This window comes from Penaeus chinensis, chromosome 1, assembly GCF_019202785.1.
Source record: "Penaeus chinensis breed Huanghai No. 1 chromosome 1, ASM1920278v2, whole genome shotgun sequence".
NCBI lineage: Eukaryota > Metazoa > Arthropoda > Malacostraca > Decapoda > Penaeidae > Penaeus > Penaeus chinensis.
In genome coordinates this window covers 23,074,289-23,090,548 of record NC_061819.1, presented here as the reverse complement: position 1 = coordinate 23,090,548, position 16,260 = coordinate 23,074,289, and the positions used below count along the sequence as shown (strand labels likewise).

Below are 16,260 nucleotides of genomic sequence, written 5' to 3'. Positions count from 1 at the left end.
CTCGAAAAAAGTGGCGTGTATGATGTGTCATTGATTTTCAAGGGGGGTGAGGTTTGCATCATTGCTTTTCTCCCTCTCTCCCTCTCTCTCCCTCTTTTTGCATAACGATAATAATTTCTGCTCTGCGTTGCCAGCGGGACTTTACTGCTCATCACGCGTTGTTTGTCGGCGCTGGTCAACACGCCTTCCCAAACGAGGCAGACGAGCGAAGTGAATTCTTTCGGGTAATTACCGATGTCATTTGAAAATAAATATGAAAAAAAACGTCATCGCGTTGCAAATGTTGGCAACTGTGTACCGCGCCCGTGAGTGTATTCACGTTTCAGGACAAAGAAAAGGGGCCGCTGCACCTATTTCCCACGTTGTTTTCCCTTAATTCCAATACGTGCGGCATTTGCATATCTTTGAAGCAGCGAATGATAGTTGTCAAGTCATAATATCGGCCCGTAGGAGAGGATCCCGCACGTTCTTTCGCAAATGGCGGTTCGAAGGCGAGCGTGCGGGACAAAGAGATTTGGCGCGCGTGCTCTTGTTTACGATGGCCGATGCGCGATGATCTCTCGTCCTTCTCCGGTCTTCCCGCTTCCATGGTGGATGACAACCGATTTCTATTCCTTCTGCATAACCAACAGTCGATCCTGCGTTGAAATAGTAAAAGCACAATGCTTTCTAAGACCTAGAAAGGGATGATAAAAGGGAAAGAAGAATAAACCCGCGGCAACCGCCTCGCTTGACCCCGCCCTCGTCCTCGCCGCTTCACCGCCGCCTGCGTGTCTCTCCCTCAGTGTTGCTCCAACTGTGAGACGGGATACACGTGCTCTCCGCCGCTCTCGCCTGCCGCCGCTCCGTCTCCCGGCCGCGTCTCCTCCTAGTCATTTCCATGGCTCGCTTGCCTCAGATCGAAATAGCTTATTAAATGGCTATAAATTCATAAATTCTTCTCATATGAAAGGTGCAATAGGAATTTGAATAAGGTGTGTGCTGCTCTTTTTCCCCCTCTCCTTCCCTCCCTTCCATCCTCCTCCTTTTTATTATTATTTTCCCACGTCCTGCAAAAGAGGAAAAACAACAACAAACCTTTTGATTAGAAAAAAAGAAGAAGATAACCTTACCGATTGTCCCAATTCCCCTTATCCAATGGAGGATCAATGAATATTTGAAGGAAGGTTTAAGAAAATAAACAAAATACCAAAGCACAAGAAACGAGAGGGAAAGAGAAAAAGAAGAGAAGGAAAGAGAGAAAGAAGAAGAAAACACCGTGGATTTGAATGCGCAGACTCTTCGCTTTTCGAGGTAAGTTTTCTCACCTTAAAAAGAAACCTGTTGAATAAGTATTTTTTTTTTTTTTTTAATCGTAAGGAGAAGAGGATTTCGTTAAACCTTCCTTTCGTCAAAGTTCCTTTCGTCTCGTTTAAACTTTTATTCGCCAGCTTCTTCCCTCTTTCGTTTAACCTTTCCTCGTTAGGATAGTTTTCGTCACGTTACCTCTCTCTCTCCTGCTAAAGTTCCTTTCGTTATTTGCTATGTATTCCAACTGCATCTCGAGTCCCTCCCTCCCTTTTTCACAATAACCCCCTCCCCCCTACATAATCTCCGAGGAAAAAGAAAACCGTAGATATACATATATATAAGAAAGAGAATCGGATTGAAAACGAAAGTGAGAGGGACTCCTCCACACCCCCTCCCCCTCCCTCCCCCCCAAGGTCACTCCGGCCCCACTCTAACCTACTTTAGCTTCGTGTTTTGCTTACAAGGACAGGGGATGGAGAGGAAAATGGATAGAGAGGGAAGAAGGAAAAGAAATTAAAGAGTGAGAAAACATGTTTTTTTTTTTTTTTTTTTTTAATATATGATGAAATGTTGGTCCTCAGGGGGATGGCGTTTTACCTTGTTTATTATTGGTGTGTGTTTGTGGCGTTCTGTTTTTATCCGTTATTTACTAAGTCACGTTTACTAGATGATCATTAATGTCGGTAGAACTTTCCGAAACTCTCTTGGGAAAGAAATGAAAAAGAAATACGCGTGTAGTTTGGCGTTTTGGCTCTTACCATATGTTCGAGGACGAGGGAGCGGGAATTCTCTCTCGCCGCTGATGGCACAGTTGTTGTTTGTATGAGCGAGGAAGTGGTTCTCTGTTGTGAAGGATGTTTGTGAAATCCCGTTGTGGTTTGTGAAGATGTTTAGGTTTGTGGGTTTTTTTTTTATTGAAAAATGACTGCCGTTTTGGGGTCATACTTGCTTGTTTTATTGTTTTGTTTATATTTGGGTGGGTTTTCCTCTGAAGACGCAGTGTCAATCAGGTACATGTGCACCTATATATCTTTATTTTTTGTTCCACCGTTGTTCAATGTTGGTTAGTGATGGTGGGTGGCTGGGAGGGAAGGGAGGGGGGGGGGGTTAGAACGTGCGTATGGAAGCGTAGGTAGCGTTAGATTGGTATGTAAATGGCGTAGTTACCTTGAATCCTGAATTAATGACGTAATACGATGACATTTTCAGATGGAGAGCGGGCGTGTTGTTATTACCTTTATGGTTGTCGTATAAGGTTGCTTTGTTTTTGCGATGTTCTCTTTTATTTGCGTTGTTTACTGATTTTATTTAAGTTTTATTTACATGTGCGTTTTAACCTGCGCCGGGGTCGCTTTCAGCGTGTAAGGCGGATGGCTTTTGGATTCACTCAGCGAATTCTCGGAAAAAAATGTAATCTCCGAGTTCGTGGAAGGAGATTTAGTTAATGATTTATCGGGAGTTAGGGCGCGGCAATTAAATGGGAGGGGAGGAGACGGCTTAGAACAGTCACTCAGAAACGATAATGTGTGTTTTTCCTTCATGTAAGCCTATTGAGATATTGATTTTTATTCTATAACGACTATGTAGCCTTCCCCCCCCCCCTCTCTCTCTCTCTCTCTCTCTCTCTCTCTCTCTCTCTCTCTCTCTCTCTCTCTCTCCCTCCCTCTCCCTCTCCCTCTCCCTCTCCCTCTCCCTCTCCCTCTCCCTCTCCCTCTCCCTCTCCCTCTCCCTCTCTCTCTCTCTCTCTCTCTCTCTCTCTCTCTCTCTCTCTCTCTCTCTCTCTCTCTCTCTCTCTCTCTCCCTCTCTCTCTCCCTCTCCCTCTCCCTCTCTCCCTCTCTCTCTATCGACGGCAGGTTGGGGGTATTCGTATTAGGCCTTGGAGGGTCATTTCTATCCATCACACACCTAAGGGTAATGGTTGGGGTCAGCAGACTAGGGCGATAAAAGGTTGGAATTGAGAAAGTTCCCTGTATTATCTCTCTCATTCCCTTTCCCTGTTTTTTTCCTCTTTCAGTCGCCCTTCATATACTTCTAGGCCTACATTCACACTATATAGGGCCCTTGGGAGAATGATTGAAAGAAAAGAGAGAGAGAATTGGCAAGATTCGGTAGCTAAGGTTAGCCGGTTAATTGTACATAGTGTAGGTAAAATCCTAGCCCGCCTTTCACGTCTATTGCGGGCCTCGTTTTCTTACTGCTCGTTATAAGCAGATGGTGTTAAGGAGTGATGTAATATAGAGGGAGTAAAACAAATGGCTGTTATGGTGATTTTGTGAAGGCATCGACTTTTTTTTTTTTATGCGGCGTGGTTCTTCACATCTCGACATCCGGCGGATCTGTGACGTAACTCGCCACTGATAGCATGTCTGTGTCTTTTTCTTTAAACCTTAAATGCTGTGATCTCGACATTGTTGATTCCCTTCTCACTTTCCCCCACCCAACACCCCCTCCTCCTGCTCACACATCTACATGCACATCTCTTCCCTCCCTCTCCCCCCAGGGTCATTTCACCCCCCCCCCCCTTGACCCCGGGTGTTTGGAAGCTCACATGGCCCGCAGATTTAGGACACGATAACAGGACGGGTATTTTGCGCCCGAACGACTCGTGGTGCAAACTCGACTCGTCACCTGTGGCTGTGCTTTAAACGTTGTTTTGATATGCGCACCTATCACAACAAAGGGTGTTTAGAAGCAGTTCTCTTGTGTTGGCGGGGGGAATTAGCTGCGTTTTTCTCTTTTTTTGCAATCGCTCTATATAGGAGGTTTTAAAAGTCTGAAATACGTTCGTCTTGACACTTATATTCCCACAGGATGTTCAAAGTAGTATGAATTGGAAATATTGGTTGCCTCCCGTCTCCCCCCTCCCTTTCACACCCCTCCAAAGCTGGTGTTCTTATTTTAGCTCCCTTTTCAAAGAAACCTCTAATGCTCTTCGGTTAATGGAGCTCACGGTCTTTCAATGATACTGTTCATTTATGTCAGTGATGTAACATTATTTTTTATTATTATTATGTATTGGTGTTAATCGAGACACGTGTTTATATTCTCAAGCCTGTGTAATGTTGCACTGTGTGTGGAGAGGGAGGGGGGGGGGTGAATAAGAGTCGTAAAGCGCGTAAAGGTGATTGTGGTAGTTCTTGTTTTGTTATTGTTTTGACCGTCGTCGTCGTCATTTTTTTTTTTAGAGCTCTAGTTTTGTTTTGGTTTTAGTATTCTCCCTGTGATTATTTGTGTTTACCAGTCAGCGCCAGAACGTTTCCTTATGTGCCACAGCCTCAGGTAAATTCATTCGTGCCCCTAGCCCCCGACCTCGCCCCTCCTTGCTCCACCCCGCCCCTTCCTCTCCCGATTTGCCTGTTGCTGCGTAGGTACCGGTTGTGGGTGTATGGTGGCGGGGGGAGGGAGGGAGAGCGGGCGGGCGGGCGGGCGGGCGGGCGGGCGGGCGGGCGGGCGGTTGAGGGCTCATTTTGCGCATGCCTTATCGCTCGCGTTGGTTTTTCGGGAAAAAAGGTTTTGAAGCGTTGGTGGGGGGGTTGGGGTTATAGGGAATGATTTTGCCTCGTTACCACACCCACAGGAAAACCTTCGTTTTTCCATAAGGTTGTGAGCAGGGGAGGTAGGGGAGTGGGAATGGGAGATGGGGGGGAAAGTTGAGGGCAAGGTCGAACGGAGAGGCCTATTATGAACACGGGAGCTCTTGCGTAACAGTCTGTTTGTGCGAAATGGAGAGAGCTGGGAGGAGGTGGTAGTCTCTCAAGGTGACATTTAATGGTGGCGGCGGAAACTAGGGGGAGCAGGAAGGCCGGGAGGGAAGGAGAAATGGAGAGGAGAGGGAGATAATGAAGGTGGGAAGGGGGAAGGGGGGGATCTGAAGACAGGTTGATTAGGGGAGAAGGAATCGGCGCACCGGACTCCCGGGACTTCGACGGTGGCATTACAGGGAGGTGGGTATCCATTACACAAGGAAACTTTCAGGGCGTCATGGCGAAGAAAGAAGGGGCTGGGGAGCAACTTCTTTCTCTGGTTATGGGGTTTCACTGAATTAGGATACGTGTACACGCTGAGAGAGAGAGAGAGAGAGAGAGAGAGAGAGGAGAGAGAGAGAGAGGAGAGAGGAGAGAGAGAGAGAGGAGAGAGAGAGAGAGAGAGAGAGAGAGAGAGAGAGAGGGAGAGAGGGAGAGAGAGGGAGAGAATGAGACCGTGTTGACACATTTACTTTTGACATTATCTGCCACATGTTTTTTCCCCCTTGGTGCATTTTGATGAAAAGTATGGGAGCTGTAAAGAAGTTGCAAAGTTGCAAGAGAAGTGCACAACCACTTGTGGCGTCTGTTGATGGCAGGGCTAGGTGGAGGAGGGGAGGGGGAGGGAGAACTTCCACATTGTAATCCATTTTCCAGTTTGGTGAGGTCGGGAGGGGAGCGTGAATTAGCTACTGGGTTATGAAGGATGGTATTTTAGATTTTATTCCTCCGTTATTTGGCCTTGACTCGTCGCCGTGATTGCGAGTCGTCGTCAGCGCTTTATGAAAGATATGTAAAGTGGGAATGTGTGTAATAAGATGTCTGGTGTTGACCTCGATTGAGCAGGGTGGGAGCAGGCGAGAGGTACCGGGGGAGGGGGAATGGGAGGGGAGGGCCAGAGGTGTAGGTTTGAACTTGCCAAGTGGACCGAAAGAGAGAGAGAATATTGATAATGAGGATGATACGAAGCCTGAAAGGAGACGCTGCTGACATGTGAGGATGTAAACCCCGATTAAGACGCTGTTGACTGAGTTCGCGTCGCGGGCGAGGTGTCCCGGATCTGTGAATTGCTTGCACTGACGGGCGGGCGCGCAGCTCGTCACGGGCGTTCGCATTCGCATGGGGATGATCTGGTGGGCGGCATCTATCTACCCTTTTCCACCCCTTCTACCCTTCCTTCCCCTGTGTGTGACTGACACCCCCTCCTCTCTCCACCCCCTCCCCTTTCCTGCCATTAAGACGTGTTTCCTTGGGTGTTGGGAGTGGGGGGGGGCAGATAGGGAGGGGAACAGCTTTTTAATCTCGTTTTGAAGTCCTGTCTCGCAAAGTTTTAAGTGGGGAGTTGAGCCAGTGATGTTACGAGGGAGAAAGTTAATGTAAAAATGTGTCTTAGCCTTGTGCACCCTTTCTGATGAGGTCTTGGGCCTGGATTCCTTTCCTACCCTACCCTCCCTACCCTACCATCCCTACCCTACCCTACCCTACCCTACCCTACCCTACCCTACCCTACCCTACCCTACCCTACCCTACCCTCACTTTTGTCACTTCTCGGTAGCAAGGTGTCGCCTTCGTGACGCTAAAACTTCTTGTATGAGAGAGCGAGAGCGAGAGCGAGCGTGAACGTGCTATTCGTGAAGTCCCTCCTCCCTGCAGCGTGGGGTTGGGCGCCTCTGAAGCGAGGGCGACCATACAGCCGCTGCTCCCCTACTATCTCCCTGCTAATTCACTTTCTCCTCCAACTCCTCCTTCGCCAAAGGAAATGCCGCCCCTAAGTTAATCAGACGGAGGGAGGAAGCGGCGTCAACACTGCGGTCTGCGAAGAGGCCTACAAAGGGAGTCCTGGCCCACATCACAGCTTGTCTAAACTTGCACAGTTGCGCAATCTTTTTTTCAACTTTGAGTCTAGTTTGCACCATTACCCTGCAAAACCGCGCACCACTATCCTGTAACAGCAGGCAAGGTCGTCAGCGCCAGTCTGTAACAAGACAAAGATCGCTTCACCTCCAGACGGTAACACCACCTGGCTTTCTGTGACACATCCGGGCACGGCCAATGGGAGCTTGGTGTGGGGGGAGGGGGGGTAAAGAAAGCCCACTGAGAGAAGCTTTGTGGGTCTACTCTCACGTCACGGAGCTGATCAGGGGTTGCTGTGAAGGTCTACCTCCCCCTCTCCCCTCCCTTTATCTAGAAAGTGAAAATCAGGAGGCCAGGGTTGCCGTGTGACGTCATCCCTCCATTGCCTCCCCCTGCCCCCACCTCCTTCATCCACATTACGACCCTCACACCTTGTGTGCCTGTGTTTGTTTTGGATGCACGTACATGCAGTTTATAGTACACGCACAAACAACACACACGTTTGCAATGATTAACGCACTTACAATGTGGCTATCTTATCTTTATTTTCCTTTGTCTTCGGGAGTGATGAATTAGGCATTGTCTGTGTGTATGTTTGTACAAGCCTAAGCGTGTGTATACTTGTGGCAGTCATGTGTTTTGTCGTGTGCGTGCACCTGGAGTAGTAGTGGGTGGTGTAATCAAGCGATCTGGAACATTACCCACTCAAAACGCCTCGTGTTGTCATGACGGAGGTAGGGAGAGAAAGAGAGAGAGAGGGGGGGGGGGGGGCTGGAATGGGCGAGAGCGGATAGGGAGTTGAAGGAGGGAGAGGTAGAGGTGTAACCCTGACCTGTTCGAAGGAGGGGAGGGGGCGCTTTATGAGGGGAGAAGGGGTGTTTCAAGATGTGTATTGTGGGAGGGAGTGAGGGGGGGGGCAGAGAGAGGAGGGGCTTTAGAGGGCTGACCAGTTGTAGGTATGCGGTGAAGTGACAGCTGCACTTGGTTGTGCGCCAGTGTGTATCTGTTTCCTGTGCAGAAATATTGCGGGAAAGTAAATATATACATACATTCTTTAAACATTTTTTTCTGGGGTATAACGTGTGTCCCTTGTAAGCGGTGGGGCCATCGCCCATGCATGCGTTGCTTTTGTTTGTGTGCATCTGTCCAGCCGTATATCCTTTGCCTGTGTGTTTGGTGATTCCCTCTTGTTTATACCCCCACTCCCCCTTACTCCCCCACCCCCACTCTTTGTGTGTATGTATGACGTCACACCGAGGGAGGGCAGGTCTTCAGAACGAGTTTTGTGTGCGGGTGGTGGGTGCAAGGCGAGCGCACCCCTCCACCCTCCCTCCCTCTCTCCCTCAATCCCTCCCTCCCCTCTCTCTGTCTCCCTCTTCTTGGCAGCCCGCCCTGTTTAACGGCCGGCCGCCCTGTCCTGTTACTCTGCGAAGGCGCCGTTATTTTCTTGCGGACGCTCCAGATGTCCTGTTCGTCGTGCTCTCCTCTCCTGGTTCCTCGCAGCCGACCTTGCGACACGTTACGCCACACCTCCATGCGTCGGGGGCGTCGGAGGAGAGGCAGGATCTAGTGGTGGAGGGGGAGGGGGGTGCTTCACTTGTCCTTATATCCTCTCGACCGTTACTACCACGCGGTCGTCCGTCTCCGTCCGTCCTTACCGCGCTCCGTAATGTCCCCAACTTACTTTTACCGCAGACTCCACGGCGGCGATTTCTTCCCCTCCACGCCCTTTTCCTTGTCATTTGTTTTTCGCGTTGTTGCACACCGATCTTCTGATTTAAACAAAAATATATATATATCTTCCTCCTCTTCCTTAACCTTGTTCGTCGTTTTTTTCTTCTTTCTCTTTTATCTCAATGCCATTTTCTTCTCCTCCTCATCCCTCTCTCTTTTATTCTTCACCCTTGTTCCTTCCCTAGGCGTGTGTTGACAGGTTAATTACGGGAGCCTATATAGACCCTGTGCATCTACCGTAGGATGAGTGGCGGTTGGGGGACGAGGGGTAGACCAAGGAGATTCAGATGTGGTAAGGAGATTGTGGGTTATCAGGGGAGAGCTTAGTCTTTTTCTCTCCTTCCTCCCTCTCCATTTCCCTCTCCTTCCCCACTCTCTCCTATCGTTATTTTTCTTTGAAAGAAATGCAGGGAGGGTGTGGCGCCTGGGCTCGAGTGCACACACAAGTTTCTATCCTAACGAAGCACTCGATGGACGTGAAAGGTTTCGACCTTAGAATCCGCCCCGTTAGCTCGGTTTCGTGTGCTCTCATTTTGTTTGGGAGAGTAAAAATAAGAATATGAAGGGAATGCTTAAACTGAGAGAGGTGCCTGGAGGGACGGGGCGCTTTCCCATTTCTTGAGACGAGGGAATAGAAAGAAAGATTCCGAAGGAACCAACGGAATTAACCGTTGTGCCCACAAGCAAGCACAAAAGTGGGTCACCTGGATGTGAATGTACCTGGCGGCCGGCGCACACGTGGGACCGACCGACCGACCGACCGACCGACCCTAGGTTGTGAGCCCTGGTGTCTTGGGCGCGCCACGAGGTGAATGGAAGTGCTGGCGCCGGCGTCTCCCTCGAAGGCGCTCTCCAATTGCTGAAAAATTGTTACCACAGCCTGGCCGGGGGTGGAGGAGGCGAGGGAGGGAGGGAAGGGGAGGGAATGTTCGACTTGCCAAGGCGGGGCGTGACGCGGCTAGGTTGTTCCGTGAACCTTTTTGTTCGAATGATGATCGGTTATGGATTTCTTTTCTTAGGCCTCCACCGGCTGCAGCTGCCAGGATGTGAGGGCTTGACATATGCAGTCGATGCAGTCTTGTTCTAGCTAACATTGGGCGGGTTGCTGGCGAGCTCTGTCGTGACTTGTTCAGAGGTGATTTTAAGACGATAAAAGCTTGTTTCCCCTAGTTTCTCGCACGGACAGGCAAGCAGGCACACGCACGAACCAAAGCCACGCGCGCGCTCTCGGGCCTCAAAGTGGTGGCTGAGGATTCAAGTCCAAAGAAGCATACAAACATTTTTTGACCAAGCTTCATAAACGGGAGGATAACAGTGAAAGTGTACACCGTATTTTGCTAGGATGGCTTTCTCTTTGCTCTGTCCGACTCTCTCTCTCTCCCCCTCCATTTCCTTTCCTCTCTTCTTCCCTCTCTCGCTTCTCCCTCCCCATCTCTGTCCTGCCTCCCTCTTCCACCCCATACTAATCTTTTCCTGACGTAGCCTGTTGATTATGAGCAAGCGCGTGCTTCCGGTTTCGCGTTCCTCATGACCATCCGTCCACGCGTGCACAAAGCGAGCCATTTCGGACGCAAACGAAGGGCGAAGTTGCAACAGGCCCCGGGCGAAACAGACGTTGACACTGCAACTGCAGAGATCGAGCCTCCCCCCTCCTAATTAATTGCCTCGCCGCCTCGCACTGTTCGCTGGCTGATGATGGAGGTGACGATGGCAAAGGCAATTGCGGTCGAGGGAGTTGGCGGGGGGAGGGGAGGGGACGTTTGTGGGGGTTGTAATGGGGGAGGTGGGGAGACCCTGCCGTGGCGCTGGTCAAGAGATTTTGGAGAGAGGAAGAGGGAAAAATGAGATGCGGCCACTTGTTGAGGCTTAACTGGGTAAAGTTGAACTGGTCGAGGATTGTTATGGTGTCACTACCTGTTGGTTGGTGTGATGATATTGTTCCTCTGTGTTCTTCCATCGTCCTCCTCCCCTACTCTTATTCCCCTTACCTCACCTTTCCCCTCCTCCTCCTCCTCCTCCTCCTCCTCTTCCCCTCTAACTGCCTATTACTCGTCCTCCACCATGTTCCTTTGCCCCCCCCCCCCCTTTCTTGCTCGAGACTTTTCTTTCGATCCACCTGTGAAGGCCAGTAGAAGCAGCAGCTTGACTGAGCAGTGGCCAGGGAGATGAATCAGTGTTGAAAAAGAAATCCAATTTACACTGGCGCCACATATCTGTATGTCTATCTGCATCTAGGTATTTATATGTATATTTATGAATGTGTGTGTGTGTGTGTGTGTGTGTGTGTGTGTGTGTGTGTGTGTGTGTGTGTGTGTGTGTGTGTGTGTGTGTGTGTGTGTGTGTGTGTATAGATAGATAGATATAGATATAGATGTATATCTATCATATCTATATACATAATATATGTATATGTAATCATATATGTATATAAATAATTGTATGTGTATATATGAAATATATGATTATATATATATATATGACATATATGGTGTGTGTATATATATATATATAATATATATGAAAATATGATGTGCATATGATATATATATATATATATATATATGTGACGTATATAACTATATATGACGTATATAATTATATATACATATATATGTACTATATAATTATTATATATTATATACACATGTATATACATATATAGGCCTATATGGGGATGTATATGTATGAATCAATGTAATTTACACGTAGACATTTCTATTAAACTGACGTTGATGACGCTGGCAGGAGGAGGCAGACAGTTGGTGGGGGTTGAAAGCAGAGCAACGCGCTTGCTCTTCTGTATTTGTCCCTAATGATGCCGCCATTGTGGTAGGACAAGCATTCCCTTTTTTGGATCTGTTAAATCAAAGGGGAAAAGTGGTAAGGACAAGTCAGCGCAGGTCAAGGACGAACAACTTTCACGCAGCGATCACGGCGAGCTGACGGCGGCCACAGGGACATATGGTGACGGCAGGGCGGCGGCGGCGGCGGCGGCGTGGTGATGGTGTCGGTGGTGGCAGTGGCGGTCTTCTCTACCTGTGGCTCGCGGACGGCGTGTCTGCCCGCCACTGCCGCCGCCTGCATCGATCTGCCGCCTGGGTGCCGCTGCCACCTGGCCTGGAACCGGTGGGGGAGGGGGCGGGGCGGGAGAGGGGCCTTCCTGTCTGCTTTTCATAGTAAACAGCAAACAACACCGACGCCCAGCGCTGCAAATGTTCAGCGTCGATTAGTCGAACTTTTGTTATGACGATTACCTTTTCTTTATCTCCCTCTTGCCCGCTCTTGGGCGCTCCTCTCTCTCTCTCTCTCTCTCTCTCTCTCTCTCTCTCTCTCTCTCTCTCTCTCTCTCTCTCTCTCTCTCTCTCTCTCTCTCTCTCTCTCTCTCTCTCTCTCTCTCTCAACCCCCCCCCCCCTTTTTTTTTCTCTCTCCTTCCAGTCTGTCCTTCCCTCTCTTCTCCAACCCGCAGTTCTCGGCCCGCCCGCGACCGCCACATCCCCGAGGTCGATGTGGCAACGTCGCGCCCGGTCCACGTGACTCCCCCTCGCGACGTAATATTCCCGGGAATCAACTGGATCCTCGAACCTCGGCGGGGATGAAACCTCGCGAAATCGCAGGCTGTCAGCCGGGGTCGAGGGGCAGGGTGGGGTGGGGGGGGGGACGCTCGTGATCTTTTGTAGTTGTTGGCTTTGATTTGTTTATTGATTGATTGACTGACGGATTGATTGATTGGTGTTTCCTTTGTGAAAACATTTCCAATGGAGTGAAGAGCAGGGGAGAGAAGTCGAAGAGAGGAAGAGGAGAGGAGGAGGAGAGAGAGAAGCGAAATGACGAGCATCCGGGCAACTCGGTGGTTGTCTGGATAGATTAATTAGCGTCGGAATGAGAAGCAAGCAGCACGTGGCCCCCGCAGAATATTGCATCTGCAGGGCGGCAAGGCCACTGTTGGAGGGGGTGATGCAGTTGCACGAGGGGACCCGACCCCCAGGACCGCTTTCTCGGATTCCTCTCCCCTCCCTTCCCCTCCCCTTCCCTCTCCTCTCCTCCCCTCCCCTTCCCTCTCCTCTCCTCCCCTCCCTCCCTCTCCTCTCCTCCCCTCCCCTTCCCTTTCCTCTCCTCCTCTCCCCTTCCCTTTCCTCTCCTCCCCTCCCCTTCCCTTTCCTCTCCTACCCTCCTCCCCTTCCCTCTCCTCTCCTCCCCTCCCCTTCCCTTTCCTCTCCTCCCCTCCCCTTCCCTTTCCTCTCCTCCCCTCCCCTTCCCTTTCCTCTCCTCCCCTCCCCTTCCCTTTCCTCTCCTCCCCTCCCCTTCCCTTTCCTCTCCTCCCCTCCCCTTCCCTTTCCTCTCCTCCCCTCCCCTTCCCTTTCCTCTCCTCCCCTCCCCTTCCCTTTCCTCTCCTCCCCTCCCCTTCCCTTTCCTCCCCTCCCCTTCCCTTGCTTTACTCCCCTCTCACCCTATATTTCCAAGGGGACGTTGCTTAGAGGGAGGCCGAGAGGGGAGATAGGCAAAGCAAGCAAGCAGGGAAGCGACGCGCTCATATTTGGGGGTTGGGGGGGAGAATTAGGAATGCTTGCAGGAAGAGCGAGTGGTACAGGGGCAGGCCGCGCTCTCTTTTTCTCCTCCTCGCACTCTTCCCTCCCTCCCCTCCCTTCCACCCTCCTCTCCTCCTCTCCTCCTCTCCTCCTCTCCTCCTCTCCTCCTCCTACGACCCAGCCTTTTTCTGTTTACTCTCTCTGTCTCCTATCTACTATCTACCTGTTTATCTAACTATCCATCCATCTCCCTCCTCCTTTCCCTCCTCTCCTCTCCCACCGTTCCTTCCCAGACCCTTCTTCGCGTCTCGCCTCTCCTTGTCTTTCTTGTGCCTCCTCATCCGGCGCCGTCTTACCCGCAGTAGAGTTTGAAGCAAGGGAGGGTCATGTTCGCGGAGAGTAAGGTAGGTCATCACAGGAATTCGTGGGGAGGGAGAGGGGGAAAAAACGAGAAGCGGATAAGGGAAAACCCAACTCATGTTTATTCTTTCTTTTCTCCGTACCTCTCTCCCTCGTCCTTGATTTTTTTTTTCTTTACTCCCCTCCCCCCCGTATTATCCTTCCTTTCCCTCTTTTCTCGTTCCTCCCTTCTTCTCCCCCCACCCCCCACCCCCACCGACCCCTCTCCCGTCGCCGTGATCTTGTTGACTCCCCGGCTTGCCTGCGCCCCCCCCCCCTTCCCCCCCTTGCCGGTGCTGCTTGCTTTCTTCCGGAGCTCGATCCTCCTGTGGAGTTTCCCCTCAATGCTCTTAGGCTTCCCCTCCTCGCCTGCCCTCACGTTCACCTATGTCCCAGCCTGCCTCTGAGGGCTTGCGTTTGTGGAATGTGTGTGTGTGCGTGTGTGCGTGTGTGTGTGTGTGTGTGTGTGTGTGTGTGTGTGTGTGTGTGTGTGTGTGTGTGTGTGTGTGTGTGTGCGCGCGCGCGCGCATGTAAACATTTATAAGGTGTATGTCTGTGAATGTGGCTCACGTTATTTCGTCCCCAATCTTTTACTTCCATGTCTTTATGGCTCTCCTCTCACTAATCCTTTCTTGTTTCGCCCTCGTTCGCTCGCTCTCCCCTCCCTCTTTTTTCAGCTGTTGCCATCGTCCTCCTTCTCCTCCTCCTCATCCCGTTCCTCTCCTCCGCCTTCCGTTTGTGAGGATCTCGTGTGTTTTATCTGGTTGTCATAGACGATTCCTGTGGGTGATCCTTCCACTTCTCGGCGGCTTTTGGGGGTCTTTGTCGCCGGTGTTGCGGTTCTCGCTGCTTCGTCTGCTTTTTTCTTCCTTATTTCGTTAATTCTTTTTGTGTCTTAAGCTTCCCTTGACGTAATTATCCTCTCGCTTGCATATATGGATGTATGTGTTTATATGTATGTATGTACACTTTCTCCCTTTTACTTTTTTATACAATCTATATTGTACGATTGATCTTTCATCTCCCCTTCCTTCCTCCCTTTCGCTGTTTCCAGTCTCGTATCTCTTCGTCGCGTTCCGCTTTTTGTCGCCTCCTCATTCGCTCCTTAAGTGGTACATGCATGTCGAGGGTGTGCCCCGAGGAGGAAGAGGCGGGGTTGGCATTCTCCGCCCCTTTTTCTCTCTCTCGTCTTCTCGTGACTTGGAATCGAGGAAGAGAGGAGGATACAGCTAGAAAATATGTGCACAGGACGGTGATGAGTTTGCTGGTGATTTTTTTTGAAATGCGCTGTGGTGGTTTATGTAAGCTCGATTTCTGACCTGTATTTGTTTCCCCACTCAGTTCTCTTCAATTCCTCGCCCGCCCGCGCCCCCTCCTCGCCTTGTCCTTTCACCCCCCTCCCACCCTCTGCTTTGCGTCTGCATGACGATCCTTCCGTCTAGGTTCATGCTGGGGTGACGCTTGTTTACTACCGCTCTCCCCCTTCCCCTCCCCTCCCCTCCCCTCCTCTAGGGTCCCAACACCCGTAGCTACTTGTTGCTTGAGCCTGCTGGCTTGCTTGCTTTCATACTGAGCCTTGCAGAGCTGTTGCTGCTGTTGATATTATACTTGTCCCCTAAGGCCTATGTTTGTTGCACACAGAGTCCTGTTGTGTTGTATCCTGGTCCCGTCTTCTTGCCGTTGTTGCGTAATCGCGTGAGCTTTTTACGGTTTCCTGGTTTCAATAGCACTTATCTCATAAGCGTTGCCTCAGTCCTCTGCCATTATCCGCCTTTTCCTCTTCCTCTTCTAGCCTCCTTATCCCTCTTTTGCCTTTTCCGATTTAGTGTCGGCTTCCCCTCCTCCCTTCAATATTGGTCTGGGCTCGACAAACAAACGGCGACTGGTCCGGTCCGCCTTCGGTCGGTCGAGCGCTGACATTTCGGCGCCGGCCTTCTTGCGTCATATAGGCTTAGGCTTTGGTGTTTTGGGAAGGTCGTCCGCTTCGGGTGTGACGAAACGGCGCGGCACTAGCTCGCGCGCGCCCGGAAATCCCTTTCCTCCTGAATAAGAAAGGAGATAGAAAACTGGAAAGTTGTGCAATGGTATGAAATAATAGGAAAGTTGTTGTACCCGGGAGATCGAATGTCATGATAAACAAGGAAAGAGAATGTTGGCGGACGGTGACTTGTTTGAGACAGCTTATGTTGGGAGGAAGAGAGACAGAGACAGATAGAATGCAAGCCCATAGCAGTCTGGATAGACAACAGCTGTCATAGATTATCTTGTTTTCCCAGAATAATTTTGCTTCGATTTCCTAGACATGACCGAATTCTCTTCCTTTTTCGGTTAGCGCAAAGTTACGTATTTCGCTCACATGTTCGCCTCTTTGCCTTGTGGGACCGGAGAAATAATGACGACGTAATGTATCGTTCGGTTTCGTGCTCCCGACTGCAGCTTCGGCTCGTCGATATTGCTCCAACTCGACACGGGCCGCTGCAGAAAGGAGAGGCAAACCGGAGAGGGAAGGAGAGAGACACAGATGAATGCGGACTGTGGACAGAACAAGAGAGGAAGGGAGGGAGAGAGGAAAGGTGGTTGGTAAAGGGGCAAGGGAGTGGGAAGGGAGGGGAAGGGAAGAAAGTCAAGGCAATCTAAGGAAGAGAATTGAAAGGGAAAGGCAAGGCAAGGCAGGGGAGGGGGAGGGGGGAGGGGGCGTAAGGGGTTCCCGTA

General features: G+C 50.5%; 1 protein-coding gene across 1 annotated transcript in view; it reads left to right on the top strand.

The window, feature by feature from the left end:
- The first annotated feature begins 773 nt into the window (after window positions 1-773).
- LOC125027715 (brain tumor protein-like) overlaps window positions 774-16,260 on the top strand; it is a 52,541-nt gene continuing 37,054 nt past the window's right edge. Inside the window, exon 1 of the mRNA XM_047616859.1 lies at window positions 774-1,293. The gene's annotated coding sequence lies outside the window, so the exon portion shown is untranslated. The remainder of the gene's footprint in view (window positions 1,294-16,260) is intronic.